This window comes from Rhinoderma darwinii, chromosome 2 (genome assembly GCF_050947455.1).
Source record: "Rhinoderma darwinii isolate aRhiDar2 chromosome 2, aRhiDar2.hap1, whole genome shotgun sequence".
NCBI lineage: Eukaryota > Metazoa > Chordata > Amphibia > Anura > Rhinodermatidae > Rhinoderma > Rhinoderma darwinii.
In genome coordinates this window covers 279,303,658-279,320,430 of record NC_134688.1, presented here as the reverse complement: position 1 = coordinate 279,320,430, position 16,773 = coordinate 279,303,658, and the positions used below count along the sequence as shown (strand labels likewise).

The following is a 16,773-nucleotide window of genomic DNA, read 5'->3' as shown; positions in this document are numbered from 1 at the left end:
CCGGCCGATTTGGACCCGATTTGCATCCGTTTTTTTCCCTGTCCGTTTTAAAATCGGATGAATTTCATTTAAATTTGTTGCCACACACAGCCCTTTGTAGATAATGCCACAGCCCCCCTGGTAGGTAATGCCACCCAGCCCCCTGTTGGTGATGCCACCCAGCCCCCTGTAGGTGATGCCACCCACCAGCCCCCTGTAGGTGATGCCACCCACCAGCCCCCTGTAGGTGATGCCACCCACCCTGCCCCCTGTAGGTGATGCCACCCACCCTGCCCCCTGTAGGTGATGCCACCCAGCCCCCTGTAGGTGATGCCACCCAGCCCCCTGTAGGTGATGCCACCCAGCCCCCTGTAGGTAATGCCACCCAGCCCCCTGTAGGTAATGCCACCCAGCCCCCTGTAGGTAATGCCACCCAGCCCCCTGTAGGTAATGCCACCCAGCCCCCTGTAGGTGATGCCACCCAGCCCCCTGTAGGTGATGCCACCCAGCCCCCTGTAGGTGATGCCACCCAGCCCCCTGTAGGTGATGCCACCCTGCCCCCTGTAGGTGATGCCACCCTGCCCCCTGTAGGTGATGCCACCCTGCCCCCTGTAGGTGATGCCACCCTGCCCCCTGTAGGTGATTCCACCCTGCCCCCTGTAGGTGATGCCACCCACCCCCCCCCTTCCAGGAGAAGTCACTGACTTCAATGTCCATATATGGACAGTGTAGTCACTGACTTCTCCTGAAGAGGAATTCCCTGCCACAGGTCGGGAATTCCGCTTCAGAAGTGAGTGACGTCACTGTGTCCATATATGGACAGTGTAGTCACTCACTTCTCCTGTAGCGGAATCCCCGGCCATAGAGTCGGGGATTCCGCTGCAGAAGTACGTGACTTTGCTGTGTCCATATATGGACAGTGTAGTCATGCACTTCTCCTGTAGCGGCTTCCCCGGCCATAGAGTCGGGGATTCCGCTGCAGAAGTACGTGACTTTGCTGTGTCCATATATGGACAGTGTAGTCATGCACTTCTCCTGTAGCGGCATCCCCGGCCATAAAGTCGGGGATTCCGCTGCAGAAGTGCGTGACTTCGCTGTGTCCATATATGGACAGTGTAGTCACTCACTTCTCCTGTAGCGGCATCCCCGGCCATAGAGTTGGGGATTCCGCTGCAGAAGTGCGTGACTTCGCTGTGTCCATATATGGACAGTGTAGTCACTCACTTCTCCTGTAGCGGCATCCCCGGCCATAGAGTTGGGGATTCCGCTGCAGAAGTGCGTGACTTCGCTGTGTCCATATATGGACAGTGTAGTCATGCACTTCTCCTGTAGCGGCATCCCCGGCCATAAAGTCGGGGATTCCGCTGCAGAAGTACGTGACTTTGCTGTGTCCATATATGGACAGTGTAGTCATGCACTTCTCCTGTAGCGGCATCCCCGGCCATAGAGTCGGGGATTCCGCTGCAGAAGTGCGTGACTTCGCTGTGTCCATATATGGACAGTGTAGTCACTCACTTCTCCTGTAGCGGCATCCCCGGCCATAGAGTCGGGGATTCCGCTGCAGAAGTGAGTGACTTCGCTGTGTCCATATCTGGACAGTGTAGTCACGCACTTCTCCTGTAGCGGAATCCCCAATCCCCGGCCGGGGATTGGGGATTCCGACTCCTACAGCGAGCAATAAAAGACCCTCCTCCTCCTCCTCACATGCACTCTGCACTGTGAGGAGGAGGAGAGAGAGTGCGCGAGCGACGGTAGACCCGGCCATCACTCGGGACACATTCCGGTGATGGCCGGGTATTACCCGGCCCCATAGACTTCTATGGGAGCCGGGCGGCCGGCCGAAAATAGAGCATGTCCTATTTTTTGACGGCCGGTTTTCCCGGCCGTCAAAAAATCGGTCGTGTGAATAGCCCCATTAGGGCTCTATTATTCCTAATGCAGCCGGGTGCCGGCCGATTTATGAACGTCCGTCACCCGGCCGGGAAACCCTGTCGTGTGAATCCCGCCTTAGAGGTTTTTTGTTTTCTAAGGGTGTATTCAGACGTTGCGAAAACCTCATGCTTTTTTTTTTCCGCAATTTGATTGAAAACCTCAACTGCATTGAAAAATACCTCAAATCGCAATAAAAACACATGAGGTTTTTGGATGCGTTTTTTAACTTTACCTCAACATCTGAATATTGATGGGGAAAAAAATGGGGGGATATCACGACGGGAGGTGACAAAATAATGAAAGTTAAAAATGTGAGATGTTACATGACTTGCATGCAAACTACACACATTAGGGTAGGTTTACTAAACTGTCCAAGGCCTCGTTCACATGTGCGTCGCAGATCTGGCCAAGATTAACGGAGTGCGCTATTGTCTCCGGTAAACTGATGCACACCCTGACAGAAAGCCACCGGGTTCCGTCGGCTGCCGGTGGCGTCATTTTCCTGACACTTTTTTAAATTGTCTACAATTATAAGTAGTGACACAAGAACAACACTCCATGGAAATTTGTAACAATTTGAAAACCACTGCAACATAAAATAGCACAAGCCTCTTAGATTTTAGAAAAATTATCTGCCATAGGACAAGAATAAAGTCTTCTCATCACTGGCGTCATTTTTTAACACATGTCAAACCACTTTCTGCCATATTCCATTTAACAAACGCCACATAGTGTATTGCTTCTTCATAAAAGCCGCGGTGTAGGATTTATTTTTTATTTTAGAACACAGAATACTTGCCAGTCAGAATAAGCCAAGAGCTTTACAACAATGCGTTCACAGAAGCCTAGCTATACTCTTATCACAGGTTCCATTTTTTATTTTGCTCATTCAATTAGTAGCCATAACGATCTATTTACACGGCGCGGTCAAATAGCAATACCGTGATATGACCGCGCCGTGTACATAGAAGGCAGGTCTAGCGAGAAATAAGCAGCAGCGAGTGACAGGAACCCCGAGCCGCTCACACACACATCATCTCTTCCCCCCACACACAGATACATACGGGTCTCAGAATTGTGCCCGGTTTGCCGCGCTTCGCTGTAGCACACGTGATCTCCGCACCTCTACCTTCGCCACCAAGCAACAAGCAATTCGCGCCCCCGGCCAGTAAACACTGGAGTAGTCGCCTATTGGCCGGTGGTCTGAGGGCGTTACTACCGAGCCATTGTGTGAGGCGGAGGGGTGGGGGTTAGAGACTACCTGCAGCCGCCATGTTTATTTGGGGGATATATATAGATGGTAGCTTGTGTGAAGCAGATGTTGTGCTTTGTGCAGTTTTCAGCTAGAATAAAAAGGGAGGGCAGAAAGAAGCCACGTAAACATGTCTGGTGTACGATGATTTAGGACAAGGTGGCCGCGTGACTTCATGTGCAGTAGCAGCTGTGCGCTTCTACATCAGCAAACACGTACGCGGCCGCCGACCCAGAGTTCTGACTTGTCCTCTACTGCCGCTACTCGGAGACATTAGGAACTGCACTGCGTTATCTATTAGATCTGGCGCCATTATCCATCAGCTGATACAGTAATACTATACCGCGCCATGTGACTATTCCCTAGCGCGGTGAATTGCAACATTTGTATTGGATTGATAAGCAAAGCAAAAGCTTCAACAAGAGATGACGTACTCACCGGCAGATGTATAGTATAGTTGTTGGGTCAGGACAGGTGCATGAAAAGACAAAAGTATATAGTTAATACCAATATTCTATACAATCTAATCATATCTATGCAGTAACCATGAAGATTAGTTACAAATGTGTATAAAGAGCAAGCTAACCCGTAATGACCAAGCTATTTTTTTTCCCCTATTCGCATTCCAAAAGCTATAACTTGTTTTATTCCTCCATTGACACAGCTGTATGAAGTTTTTTTTTTTTTTTTGCAAGACGAGTTTTAGTTTTTAATGGCAACATTTATTGTACTATATAATGTACTGGGAAACTTAAAAAAAAATATTGTTAAAAAAATTGTGGGGTGAAATGGAACAAAAAAAATGCAATTTCCCCATTGTTTTCTGGCATGTTAGCTTTATTCTGCGTGTCAGTACAATTACAGAGATACCAAATGTTAGTTTTTTATATGTTTTACTACTTTAAAAAAAAAACATTTTGTTAAAAAAAAAAATTATAAAAAAATAAAAATAAAAACACAGTTTGTCACCATATTCTGAGAGCCATAACTTCGTTTTCCTTCGATGGAGCTTGTTTGTTTTTTTCTGTGGGATGAGCTGTAGCTTTTATTGGTATTATTTTGGGATACATACACTTTTTATTCCATTTTTTTGTGGGAGATGAGGTGAGCAAAAACCTGTGCAGGTTTCAAGGGGTTGTCCACTACCAGACAACGGATGACCTATCCGTCAGAGAAGTCACGAGTATATGATTGGTGCAGGTACAACACCCAGACCCCCGCACCAATCAGTTGCTTCGGCTGCCTGCGGGCACCGGATGTTATGGCACATTATGCCGTGTACGGAGCTGGAAGCAGTTGGCTACGTACACTGTACAGCGGCCGTGATGCAGAACTGCAGCTCTGCTCCTACTCACATGAATAGCAGAGCTGCAGCTCGGACGCTATTTCATGACCAGAGTCATCTGCTTCCGGCACGGACGTAAAGTGCCCGGAGGCAGCTGATCAGTGCAGAGTCCGGGTGTCGGACCCGCACCGATCATACACTCATTACCTAGCCGGTGGATATGTCATCAGTTGTCCGGTAGTAGACAACCCCCTTTAAATAATGTTATATTGGACTTTTTTTTGTTTATTTTTTTTACATTACTTTATATGGGAAAAGGGTTTTGTTTTTGTTTGTTTTTTTAAAACCTTACAAAAAAAAAAAATGTTAATAAGCAAATTTATTCGTTTTTTTTATTAGTTCCCCTAGGGGACTTGAACTTGTGAGTCACTAATTAGGTGGCAGGTTTTTATTTTGTCAGAAAGGGTAGAGACACACACAGCAGCATTGCGGTTTTACGGCAAATTGACATGTTTTACAAGAATGTTTGCGTGTTTTTGCAGGTAGAGCGGTAGATTAACCTTCAAAAAAAGGGGACATTAACAATGATTTAAAAAAATGTGCAAATTTGTGGTTAAACCGTATGGAGGGTGGGTGTAAGGCCATATTCACATGTTTAGGATAAAGGCATTATTACGTTCCACCGCCGCGTATTCTGTGCAGGAAAGCCACGGATTAGCTCCATTAAATTACAACGGGGCGGATCCGCTGGCCAATCCGCAGCAGAAAATCCATGTTAAATTATGGTTAATTACTATGACCACAGCAAAATTGCTGCAAAATGCAGTCGTTTTCTGGTAATCAACCACAATTTGATTGCACCATCTGACTATACCCTAAAAAAATGAAGTATGAAAAGGCGCCAAAAAATGCATGAAAGCTGCACCGAAAAACGCACTATTAGGTGCAGTTTTTACCTGCAAATTTCCTGCGTATTGCCGTGGTTTTGGTGCGTGTTTCGCACAGCACAATACACAACGTGTGCATGTAGACTTAGGCCTTCCGTATACGGGATGAGATATGAACAAATCTCAACCACATGCTGCAGAACATTTTCTGCACCGTTCCGGATGTTCACATTCACTTTGTTGCCGATTTTGCTGCGGTAACGCTGCACCAAATCCTTTAGACCTTTTTCCTCAATCGGTCAAGGTCATCTTGTGATTACAAACAACTGCTGTGTGCGTTACACACGTAATTCTAGTCATATCAATTAGTAGTAGAATAAACAATTTGAAACCACGAGTGACAATGACCCAAATCTTTAGCAACGTGCTGCCGATTAATTAGGAGAATCAAGTAGAGCATGTCTGTGGAAGTTAGGATTAGATATGAAAATACATAGAAGGCCTAATTCACATCTGCGTTGGGGGCCTCAGTTGCAGCTTTTGCCAAAAATAATAGGACAGCACGCTGCACGATTGTTTCCGGTAAAAACATGGACACCCCGACGGAACCCATTAAAGTCAATGGGTTCCGTCGGGCACCAGTTGTCTCCGTTCAACGGAACCTGCGCTTCCGGCCGTTTCGTTGTTCTGCTCCTCTGACGGAGCAGAACGGAAAGCAGATGGTAACAAGACCTTAAGAAGAACAAGTAATAACAAAAACCATTTTTGATCTGGTAGTTCAACCAACATAGGAAGTTTAGAGCGTACGCAAACAAATTGGATAATGCAGTATAAGAAAAGTGGTGTCATTTAAAAGGTAGTTTGGATCAACCACGCAACTCAAATCTCTAACTATATACCATTAAAGAGGCTCTGTCACCAGATTTTGCAACCCCTATCTGCTATTGCAGCAGATAGGCGCTGCAATGTAGATTACAGTAACGTTTTTATTTTTAAAAAACGAGCATTTTTGGCCAAGTTATGACCATTTTCGTATTTATGCAAATGAGGCTTGCAAAAGTCCAACTGGGCGTGTATTATGTTCGTACATCGGGGCGTGTTTACTACTTTTACTAGCTGGGCGTTGTGTATAGAAGTATCATCCACTTCTCTTCAGAACGCCCAGCTTCTGGCAGTGCAGACACAGCCGTGTTCTCGAGAGATCACGCTGTGACGTCACTCACTTCCTGCCCCAGGTCCTACATCGTGTCGGCACCAGAGGCTACAGTTGATTCTGCAGCAGCATCAGCATTTGCAGGTAAGTAGCTACATCGACTTACCTGCAAACGCTGATGCTGCTGCAGAATCAAATGTAGCCTCTGGTGCCGATGTGTCCTCGCTTGTCTGAAACGATGCAGGACCTGTGAGTGACGTCACAGCGTGATCTCTGGAGAACACGGCTGTGTCTGCACTGCCAGAAGCTGGGCGTTGTGAAGAGAAGTGGATGATACTTCTCATCAGAACGCCCAGCTAGTAAAAACGCCCCGATGTGCGCACATAATACACGCCCAGTTGTACTTTTACTTTTCAACACGCCCAGTTGTACTTTTGCAAGCCTCATTTGCATAAATACAAAAATGGTCATAACTTGGCCAAAAATGCTCGTTTTTTAAAAATAAAAACGTTCCTGTAATCTACATTGCAGCGCCTATCTGCTGCAATAGCAGATAGGGGTTGCAAAATCTGGTGACAGAGCCTCTTTAAGCCATCAAAACCAGCTGCTTAATATTGTGTCGGTCCCCCTCGTGCCACCAAACCTTTTCTGACCCGTCGAGGCATGGACTCCACAATATCTCTGAAGGTGTCCTGCGGTATCTGGCATCAAGACATTAGCAGCAAATCCTTCATGATCACAATGATCCAAGTCACCACATTGAACTGGTCTTGTTCCTCAAATTATTCCTGAACGTTTTTTTGCAGAATGGCAGCCAGATGCATCCAGCTGTCCACATGATGTAATAGAAAACATCATTTATCAGAATAGGCCACTTTCTTCCTTTGCTCACTGGTCCAGTCCTGATACTCATGTGGCCATTGTAGTCACGTTTGGTGGTAGACAGGGGTCAATATTGGTACTCTGACCGGTCTGTGACCATGCAGCAAGCGGTAATGCACTATGTGTTCTGAAACATTTCTATTAGTCAGCATGAACTATTTCAGAAATTTGTACTACAGAAGCTCTTCTGTGGGTCCAGACCAGACGGGCTAGCTCCCCACTCAAATGAATGAGCCATGTGCGTCTACCACTTATTGGCAGGGTTTCGCAGCAAGGACAGTTGAAGCACATGGTCGTTATGCGCTTCTCCTCTACTTGCTGTGAAACCGCTGAAGAATCCTACATATCCAAATATGCTGCAGAAAATCCACGTTTCCTGTCTGTTGGTATATGCCCTGAAGCCGGGTTCCCACGGGTCGACCTAGAACCCACAGTACATTCCATCCGAAAAACGCACCATGTTGTGGTGCAGCATGTGGGGCGGAATATCTCCTGCGGAAAGCAGAGATAGGAGAGAAAAAAAAAAAAAACACGGAAAAACCCCCAAAAACGTTTATACATGGCCGTTGTCATGGTGACGTTCCCTCTCCTTTGATGTCCAGTCCGGCCTACTTGGATGACGCTGCAGCCCATGTGACCGCTGCAGCCCACACATGGGATGAAACATCATCTCAGGAGGACTGGGAGGAAGAAGCAGGGAGTTCTGGGTAAGTATAAACTTTTTTTATTCTGAGTTGCGACTTTTGTGCAAAACTCACAACACTTGGCTATTTGTTGAAGGTTTTGCATCCTCATTGGATTTCAATGGGGAAAACCCGCAACAGAAAAGCAACAAAAACACAGCATAAATTGACATTCTGCGGATTTAGATTCTGCGCCGCAGGTCAACTTAACGTTTTCGCTATATTTTTTTTCAGCAGCATGGGTATGAGATTTTCAAAACCTCATCCACTTTTCTGCTACTGTAAATGCTATGGAATTTGCGCACAGAATTCCATTGCAGAAATTCCGCAGAGTTTACGCTACGTGGGAACCCGGCCTCCACCTGCATAAAAAAAAACGCATGTCAAAACACCAGCGTTTTGTAAAATGTAACAGCGGTTTTTATTTTGTATCACTTTGTACATGTTATTTTTCCCAGTTCCCACAGAGTGCTACGTTTTGAAAAAAAATCACCATTGACTGTGAACAACAAAAATGACACAAACAAAAACGCAGCTGTGTGTAGTACATTTTATATTTCACTTTAGACTTTAACATTTAGCCGCACTAAAAGATCTCACAAAAAAAAACGCAGCGAAACACAGTGTGTGTGTGTGTGAATCCAGCCTAAGGCAGAGATGGATGTTGCGGAATCAGTACAAATTTGCTGCGTCAGAAATCCTTCAATGGTACTTTTTAAAACCACATTCCAGTTTTGCATAAAACTCAGCAGAGAGATTTTGCCCATTTAAAACCGTATGGGGGAAATTTGATTGTAAATCTGCACACAAAAACCCATATATGATATGGTTTTGACCCCATTGCCAAGTTGAAGTAATATTATGACATTCCTGGTACCAATGTATTTAGAACTAACTGCCACCAGCAGGGGAGCCACATATCGAATATATAATTTGAATAGGACTGAGTTGTACAACTGGGTGGTCTTGCAACGGTGTGCTGCTGAGCACTGCATTAGGACTTATTCACACGGACGTGTCAGTTTTGCGCGCGCAAAAAACGCTGCGTTGTGCTTTTCGGTTTTTCATTCATTTATTTTACTGCTGTTACGCGAATCACGCGCGGCACCTGGAAATGCTTCCGTGTGCCGAGCGCGATTTGCACACACCCATTGACTTCAATGGGTGCGTGCAGTGCTTAACACGGGCAAATATAGGACATGTCATGAGTTTCACGCAGCGCACATACGCTGCGTGAAATTCACTGACAGTCTGAACGGCCCCATTCATTAACATAGGTCCGTGCAACACGCGAGATTTCCACGCGCGTAGCATGGACGTATTATACGTTCGTGTGAATAAGGCCTTACTCATAAGGTTGGGTTTCCACAGGTCGTCCTTATTGCGTTTTTATTGCGGTTTTTAAGTGCTAGTTTTGGAAAATACATTTTAAAAACTGCATGCGTTTTACTACAATTTGCAATGTGGTTTTCGGGCCGTGCAGCTATTACAGTTGAAGCACATGGTTTTAATGTGCCAATAAAAGGTAACTTTTATTTGACCACATATGGTACAAAGTCAGTGTAAGGCCTCATGCACACTTCCGTCGGCCGTTGAACGGTGGCTTCCATGTGCAGTCCATTGTTTCACGGACCAAAATCAAAGAAAAGGCCGAGACTGTTCCGTCAAAAACGGGCAGGAGTAGAACCTGCACTACTTTTGACGTAACGGCCGCACGGCTTCGTTAAAACAATGGAAGTGCGCATGGCCCCATTGAAATGAATGTGTCAGGGTGCTATCCAATATATTGGAGTGTGAAAGTGGCCTAGGGGTCCATTCACATGTTGAGGTGCGGTTAGAACCGCATTAAAAAGAAGCATAAAAAGACCGCATGCGGTTTTACCACGATTTGGTGTGATTTTTGATGCAGTTGCGTTATTACCACAACTACAAAAAATGCGATAAAAACGCACACGGTTTTCGGGTGCGTTTTTCTAATGCGGTTCTAACCGCACCTCAACGCGTGGATGCAGCAAAATCCATTTTTCAGGATGGATTTTGGATTCAGAATCATCTTCCGGCTGATTACGCTTTTGAACCTCGCATTGAAATCAATTGAATGCAGCAAAAAAAAAAAAAAAAGCGTCCAGTTGTTTCACAGATGAATAAGGTCCAAAATTCTGATTTAAATTTGGAGGCAAAAACAAACCACAACTTTGTGTGAACAATAGTCCGCACGTAGCAAACTTTTTTTTTTACGCTATATATGCATGGGGTTTTGAAAACCATGTAAACGATTGCAGATTTTCAATGCGGAATCCACATGGAAAATCCACAACGTGTGAATTCACCCTAAAAGACAGCAAAACGATATTACCAGAGCAAGAAATACATATCTAGTTCCAGACAACTAAAAACAAGATTTCAATACAGAACAGAATAGAAGTAGCTCTGCCTGTAACAGGAAATCACGGATTACTGATTACTGATTGACTGAGCAGAGTTGGGTCTTATAATAAGGGGTGCTCTTTGGGACGAAGCAGGTAAAGGCGATGAGCTAGTATGCAGTTTCGCCACCCATGGATGCCATAGCTTGCAGAATTTAACTAAGACAGGCTGCAACAGCTCCTCAACCAACAAAAGTAAGCAAAACATGAGCTACGGCTTCGTTCACATCTGCGTAGTCGACTATGCTATTGATTCCATCAAAAGGATGGAACCCGAAAGAACCCCTGCACATCTGAGACAAACGGAAACCATTGGTACCGGATCCGTCACCATTGAAATCAATAGTGATGGACACCTCTGGTTTCCGTTTGTGTCACTCAGGGGAAAGCTCCAACGGAACGGAGCCCTGACTGACGCAGATGTGAACGAAGCCTTACCAAGACAGACCCACCTTATAGTGAATCATTTCCAGAAAACCAAAACTCTTTAAAGTGTAGCTAAACGTTTGACATGTCATAGTGACATGTCAGAAGTTTGGATTGGTGGGGTCCGAGCACGGAGACCCCCACCAATCTCTAGAACGAAGCAGCTGAAGTGCTCGTGTGAACGCTCAACCGCTTTGTGTCTGTTCGGCTTTTTCCAGAAAGCCAATGTATCGGAGTACGGGCTCATAGACTTTCTATTGAGTCCGTACACCGATTCAGCTTTTTCCGGAAATTAATGTATTGGTGTACGGACTCAATAGAAAGTCTGAGCCTGTACTCCGATACATTGGCTTTCCGGAAAAAGCCGAACAGACACGAAGCAGCTGAGCGCTCACATGAGCGCTTCAGCTGCTTCGTTCTAGCGAATGGTGGGGGGCTCCGTGCTCGGACACCCACCAATCCAAACTTCTGACATGTAACTATGACATGTCAGAAGTTTGTCAAACGTTTAGCTACACTTTAAAAGTAGGGCAATCCCAAAACATATGCAAGACAGATCTTGCAGCTGAAAGACAACGATGGCAAACAGAGGATCCAATTTTTGGCTATGTTCACACGGAGTATTTTGGGGGAGGAATATCTGCCTCAAAATTCCGTTTGGAACTTTGAGGCAGATATTCCTCTCCCTGCACGCCGATTTTCGCGCCGTTTTTCGCCCGCGGCCATTGAGCGCCGCGGGCATAAAACAGCGAGAAATACGCTTTCTCCTGCCTCCCATTGAAGTCAATGGGAGGTCGGAGGCGGAAGCGCCCGAAGATAGGGCATGTCGCTTCTTTTTCCCGCGAGGCAGTTTTACTGCTCGCGGGAAAAAAAGACGCCGACGCCTCCCATTGAAATCAATGGGAGGCGTTCTCGGGCCGTTTCTGCCGAGTTTTGCGACGCGGTTTCCGCGTCAAAAAACTCGGCAAAATACCCCGTGTGAACATAGCCTTACTCTTTCTACTAAATCAGGACGTTTAATAAATTTGGGCTGATAGTTTTGTAGTGACAACAAAATTACAAATTAAAAAAAACTCTTGTCAACAATGCATTGGAATTCACAGGTAGTAAAGAAAGAAAAAAAAAAAAAAAAAAAAGATGATCATAAGGAAAAGTTTCCCAGTGGGACCAAAAAAGGCCTAATGCGCACGACCGTGGTTTTTTATCCGTGTGCCATCTGCAATTTTGCAAATAGCACACAGACCCATTCATTCATATGGCAACATGCACACAACAGTGATGTTCACGGGTCTGTGTGGGGGCCACGAGTTTGGAATGCAAAACCTCAGGACAAGTCATTTTATTGACCGTAAAACAGCATTTCTAAATCGCATCAAAACTCATGTGTTTTGTGAAAATGCGCTTTTCAAAGCAATTAAGAAGAACTTCAAAACAGCAACAAAAACCCTGTAAAGGCTGGATTTACACAGGACGTAATGCTACAGATTTTCCATGCGGCAAATCTGCAGCGGATAACAGTCCCATCTATGTGGATGAGATATGAACAAATATCATCTACACGCTGGGGAACATTTTTTTGGCCGAAAATCAGTGCGGATTTTACATTGTGAAAATTTGAGGCAAAATTTGTGGTCAATTTTTATTCTTTTTCTAATCCTTCATCTAAATGCACCTCTATGGTATACGTTCACACGTAGCGTAAATACTGCAGATTTACCGCAACGGATTTAGTTGTGGAAAATCCGCAGCATAATACAGTAGCAGCAGAGTGGATGAGATTTGAACAAATCTCATCCACGCGCTGCGTAAATAAGCGGAAAAACGCTCCGAATATTGACATGCGGTTTTTTAATCCACAGCATGTGAATTGTATTTGGTGCAGGTTTTCCCCAATCCAATGGTGAGGTAAAACCCTCAACAAATAGCAGATGTTGTGATTTTTGCGGCAGAAATACTGCGATTCCGCCGCAAAAATTGCAACAAAAAAAAAATATATAATCTTATACTTACCCACAATTCTGCCTCCTGGGATGACGTTTCATCTTACGTGAAAGCTGCAGCCAATCACAGGCTGCAGCTGTCACATGGGATGAAACATCATCCCAGGAGACCGGCCTGTAGAGTGACGCGTCGCCATAGCTACGTTTTACGTGCAGTTTTCCGCAGCGGACATTCCGGATGAAAAACTGCAGTTTTTCTGCCAGAATTCACTGAGATACCCAGGGCGGATGCGCGGTGCGCTTTTATGCAGCGTATCCGCCGTGTATGAACATAGCCTTATAGTTACACCTTTTCTAAAATTGCTGCATGACATGTCCTTGTTCTTATGTGTGGCTTTCCCAGTATTCACAGCAACAAACCCCCCATCACTTTGTAGTATTTCATGTGGCTACCACACCCACAGCTTGCAGGCAAAATTAGGTAAAAAATATAAAAATTCCTAAAAAGAGTGGAAGAATACAGATGAAGGACAGGGGCATTTCACATGGCAGTACGTTTACATTAATATATGGAAGACAAAACCAAGAGAGGGTTCAAAACATGGAAGAGGGGCAAATCTCTCCATTATACCTGTTCTGTTTATTTTTCACTCCTAGTTTTGGCTTCCAAATACTGACCACAATACCGTCGTGTGAAAGTGGTCTTGGGCCGAGTTCCCACGCAGCGTATTCTGTGCAGAAATCCTGCAGCATTTAACGGAGCAGCAAAGTGGATGAGATTTTGTATATCTCAGGCAAACACTAATTTACAAAAAACAAACTAAAACAGCAACGTAGAAAAGTCGTGTGGAAAGTGCTCTGCGGCAGGACTTTCAATTCTGCAGAACGTCAATTCATGCGGCGCATTCTGCATGGAGATAATGCAGGTTTGTGCCATAGACTTGAAAGTTGAGCATCAATTCCACACTAAAATACGCAAGTTGAGTTTTGTACAGTGTTTACGTAGCGAAAACGCAGTTAGAACTGCTGGAAATCCGCAGGTGCACATAAAGTTTGTTGTGATCAATGCTTCACAGGTAAAACCGCTGCAGGAAAAAAGGCCGCATTTCCGCAGCAAAGACGCACTATTTACTGTGGATTTCTGTGACCGATTTACTTGCGGTTTTTTTGAGATTCTATTGCAGAAATCTCCTGCCTGTGGGAACATACACTAAGGGAATATGCAAGTGTGGCATGTTCGCTGCATGCATTGGTCACCTGATGTAAAGATAAGCAATCATTTGGCTGTTTTTTTTGGCGCTTTTTGCTTAGTATATCTCAGGCAGTATTTATTTATTTTCTAATGGAAAAGCTGCACTTCTGATACATTTAGAGCGTCTTGTCAAACCCAACAGGAAGTGCGAAAATCAGAGATCACACGATCTGTCAAGTGATCACTGGGATGTCAAGAGGCTGTAGGAGGGAACAGAAGCAGAAAAAATAAAAACCCTGCCTCTGCTTTCCGTGGTCATTAACAGGTTAGTTGTTGATGAGGCTGATATCTGGTTTACTCAAAGCACAAGTATTTTTAAACATTGATATGGAGGAGGCTTATGACATATGTACATAAGAAGAACAATGGTTAGGAGACAAGCCTATAATATTCTTTTCATGTACGGCAAATGATTCCAGAGGACAGCAACAAGAGCTGTCACTTTTTAGTCTGCGGGTCCCCATCCCTGCTATAAAGAGAGGAGGGGGTTCCTAGGGAGTGAAAGCAGTTTTCAGGGCTTCCCCTCCACATAGGCATGGAGTGGAATCTAGACAAATACATGACAAATGGGGAACGATTAACAATCCAAAACCTTTCACAGTAAAGCAATGATCTTACTAATAATCACACAGAAACCTAGAGAGTCTGTCACACAAAAGAAAGCGGATACTGCCAGTGGAGCAAGTACAAAAGACTACCTGGCATCCACAATGTCCATATCTGATCCAGATCACAGCTGGCTCCACTGCCATCACATTTTTCACCAGGCCCAATGATCATACACATTCTGCTTGGAGGACTAGGTGGCATGAGCGTGTGGCTATACACAGATCACACATGTTATGCTGACACAATGATCGTATACATGTGGACTATCTGCAGCTGAGCAGTGACCTGAAGAGGAGGAGATCAGCAGTGATCACAAGTTTAAAGTGAAGTGGAAGTTATGAGGATGGGGCCGGCATTAGTTATATATATATATATATATATATATATATATATATATATATAGGATTAACATTGTTTCCTCCTATAAGTAGCCTCAGCATAGAGAAAGAATGATATTAATCCAACCCAGGATAATCTCTAATGATGGTATGATGAGTCATTGTCAAAAAAAAAAGTGGAACTTGCAGTGTGTGCTGCTTGTAGTCATGAAGCCGGCCTGGAAATAGTTCAGCCGACAACTAATGGGCTGCAGCTATTTAGGGCACGCTGTAATAGGCTCCCTGTGATCACATAGATTACGATAATTATACCAACACAGAACGATCCCCGTAATGAACTACTTACAGCAGGGACAAGGTGACAGATCACAAGGTAGTGAGTTATACTACTGAAAGCTGCCTGTCAGAATCCCTCAAACTAAACAGGGGAGCCCTTCGTGAAGGGGAGAGGGGCGCCATACCGTTCAAACTCCAAACACTCTGCAGCGTCTCTGAGTTTTAGACTAACAAATCCCCAAATGACTCCACAACTTGGATCACACACCTCACACAGGATACCAGCGTCCCCAGCTCCGCCCAGTTCCTCCAGAAGGGCACCTACCTGACTGACGTCATCAAGGTGTTCATAGGGTCATTACAAGCTGACAGCTCAGGCCCCTCCACCTGCACTGAAAGCGTCCTTGCCTGACGTCATTGTCCAGCACCGCCCACCAAAGCTTTTCTCCGTTTGGATTTGCTGAGTCTAGGAGGGGCTCGACAGCTGCGGACATGCCTCCATTGGCTGCCTTCCAACATGGGCGGAGCTATATGCAGCTCTTTGCTGCAGTGACTTGAGGTGTTAACCCGTTAACGTCAGGTCAAAAAGCGAAGAATTTTAGACTAGTTGTAGGGTTGGTCCACCATGTTCCATGCATGGGAAGGACAAGTATATATATATATATATATATTGTTGTATGACGTTTATGTGGTGGTTTTAGGATAGAATATATCACTTAAGTAATAGACTGTATACCTAAGGGTATGTTCACACGCAGTAGCAAAATTTGTTTTCGCCTGAAAAGAGCTCCTGATTTTCAGACATTTTTTAACAATTCGCGTTTTTCGCGGCGTATTTTACGGACGTTATTGGAGCTGTTTTTCAATGGAGTCAATGAAAAATGGCTCCAAAAACGTCCCAAGAAGTGACATGCACTTCTTTGACGGGGGTGACGCGTAAAATTACACCTCGTGGGAACAGAACATCGTAAAACCCATTGAAAGCAATGGGCAGAGGTTTGGAGGCGTAATGGAGCTGTTTTTTCAGGCATAATTCGAGGCGTAAAACGCCCGAATTATATCTGAAAACAGTGCGTGTGAACCCGAATTACGTCTAAAAACAGTGCGTGTGAACCCGAATTACGTCTAAAATCAGTGCGTGTGAACATACCCTTCGCGGCGTTTTTCGCCCGCGGCCATTGAGCGCCACAAAATACTCTTTCTCTGCCTCCCATTGATGTCAATGGGAGGTCAGAGACATAAACCCCCGAAGATAGGGCATGTCCCTTCTTTTTCCCGCAAGCCGTTTTTTCCGCAAGCGGGAAAAAAATGCCTCCCATTTTCGGCCGTTTTTTAGCGCGTTTTCCGACGCTGTTTCCGCATCAAAAACCATGCCAAAAAACTGACTATTGACAATTGTTTAAATATGCCATACAAGACTGATTGGCAGGAGTATGACCCCACTAATCTTAAA

General features: G+C 45.0%; 1 protein-coding gene across 2 annotated transcripts in view; it reads right to left on the bottom strand.

Annotated features, from left to right (window-relative positions):
- Window positions 1–15,605, bottom strand: part of LOC142742998 (protein 4.1-like) — a 161,229-nt gene extending 145,624 nt beyond the window's left edge. The window contains exon 1 of one of the 2 annotated variants that reach the window (XM_075853323.1): window positions 15,589–15,605. The gene's annotated coding sequence lies outside the window, so the exon portion shown is untranslated. Of the gene's footprint in view, window positions 1–2,975; window positions 3,085–15,588 lie in introns of those variants that run through there. The other variant, XM_075853314.1, reaches the window with a different exon arrangement.
- Window positions 15,606–16,773: the final 1,168 nt, after the last annotated feature.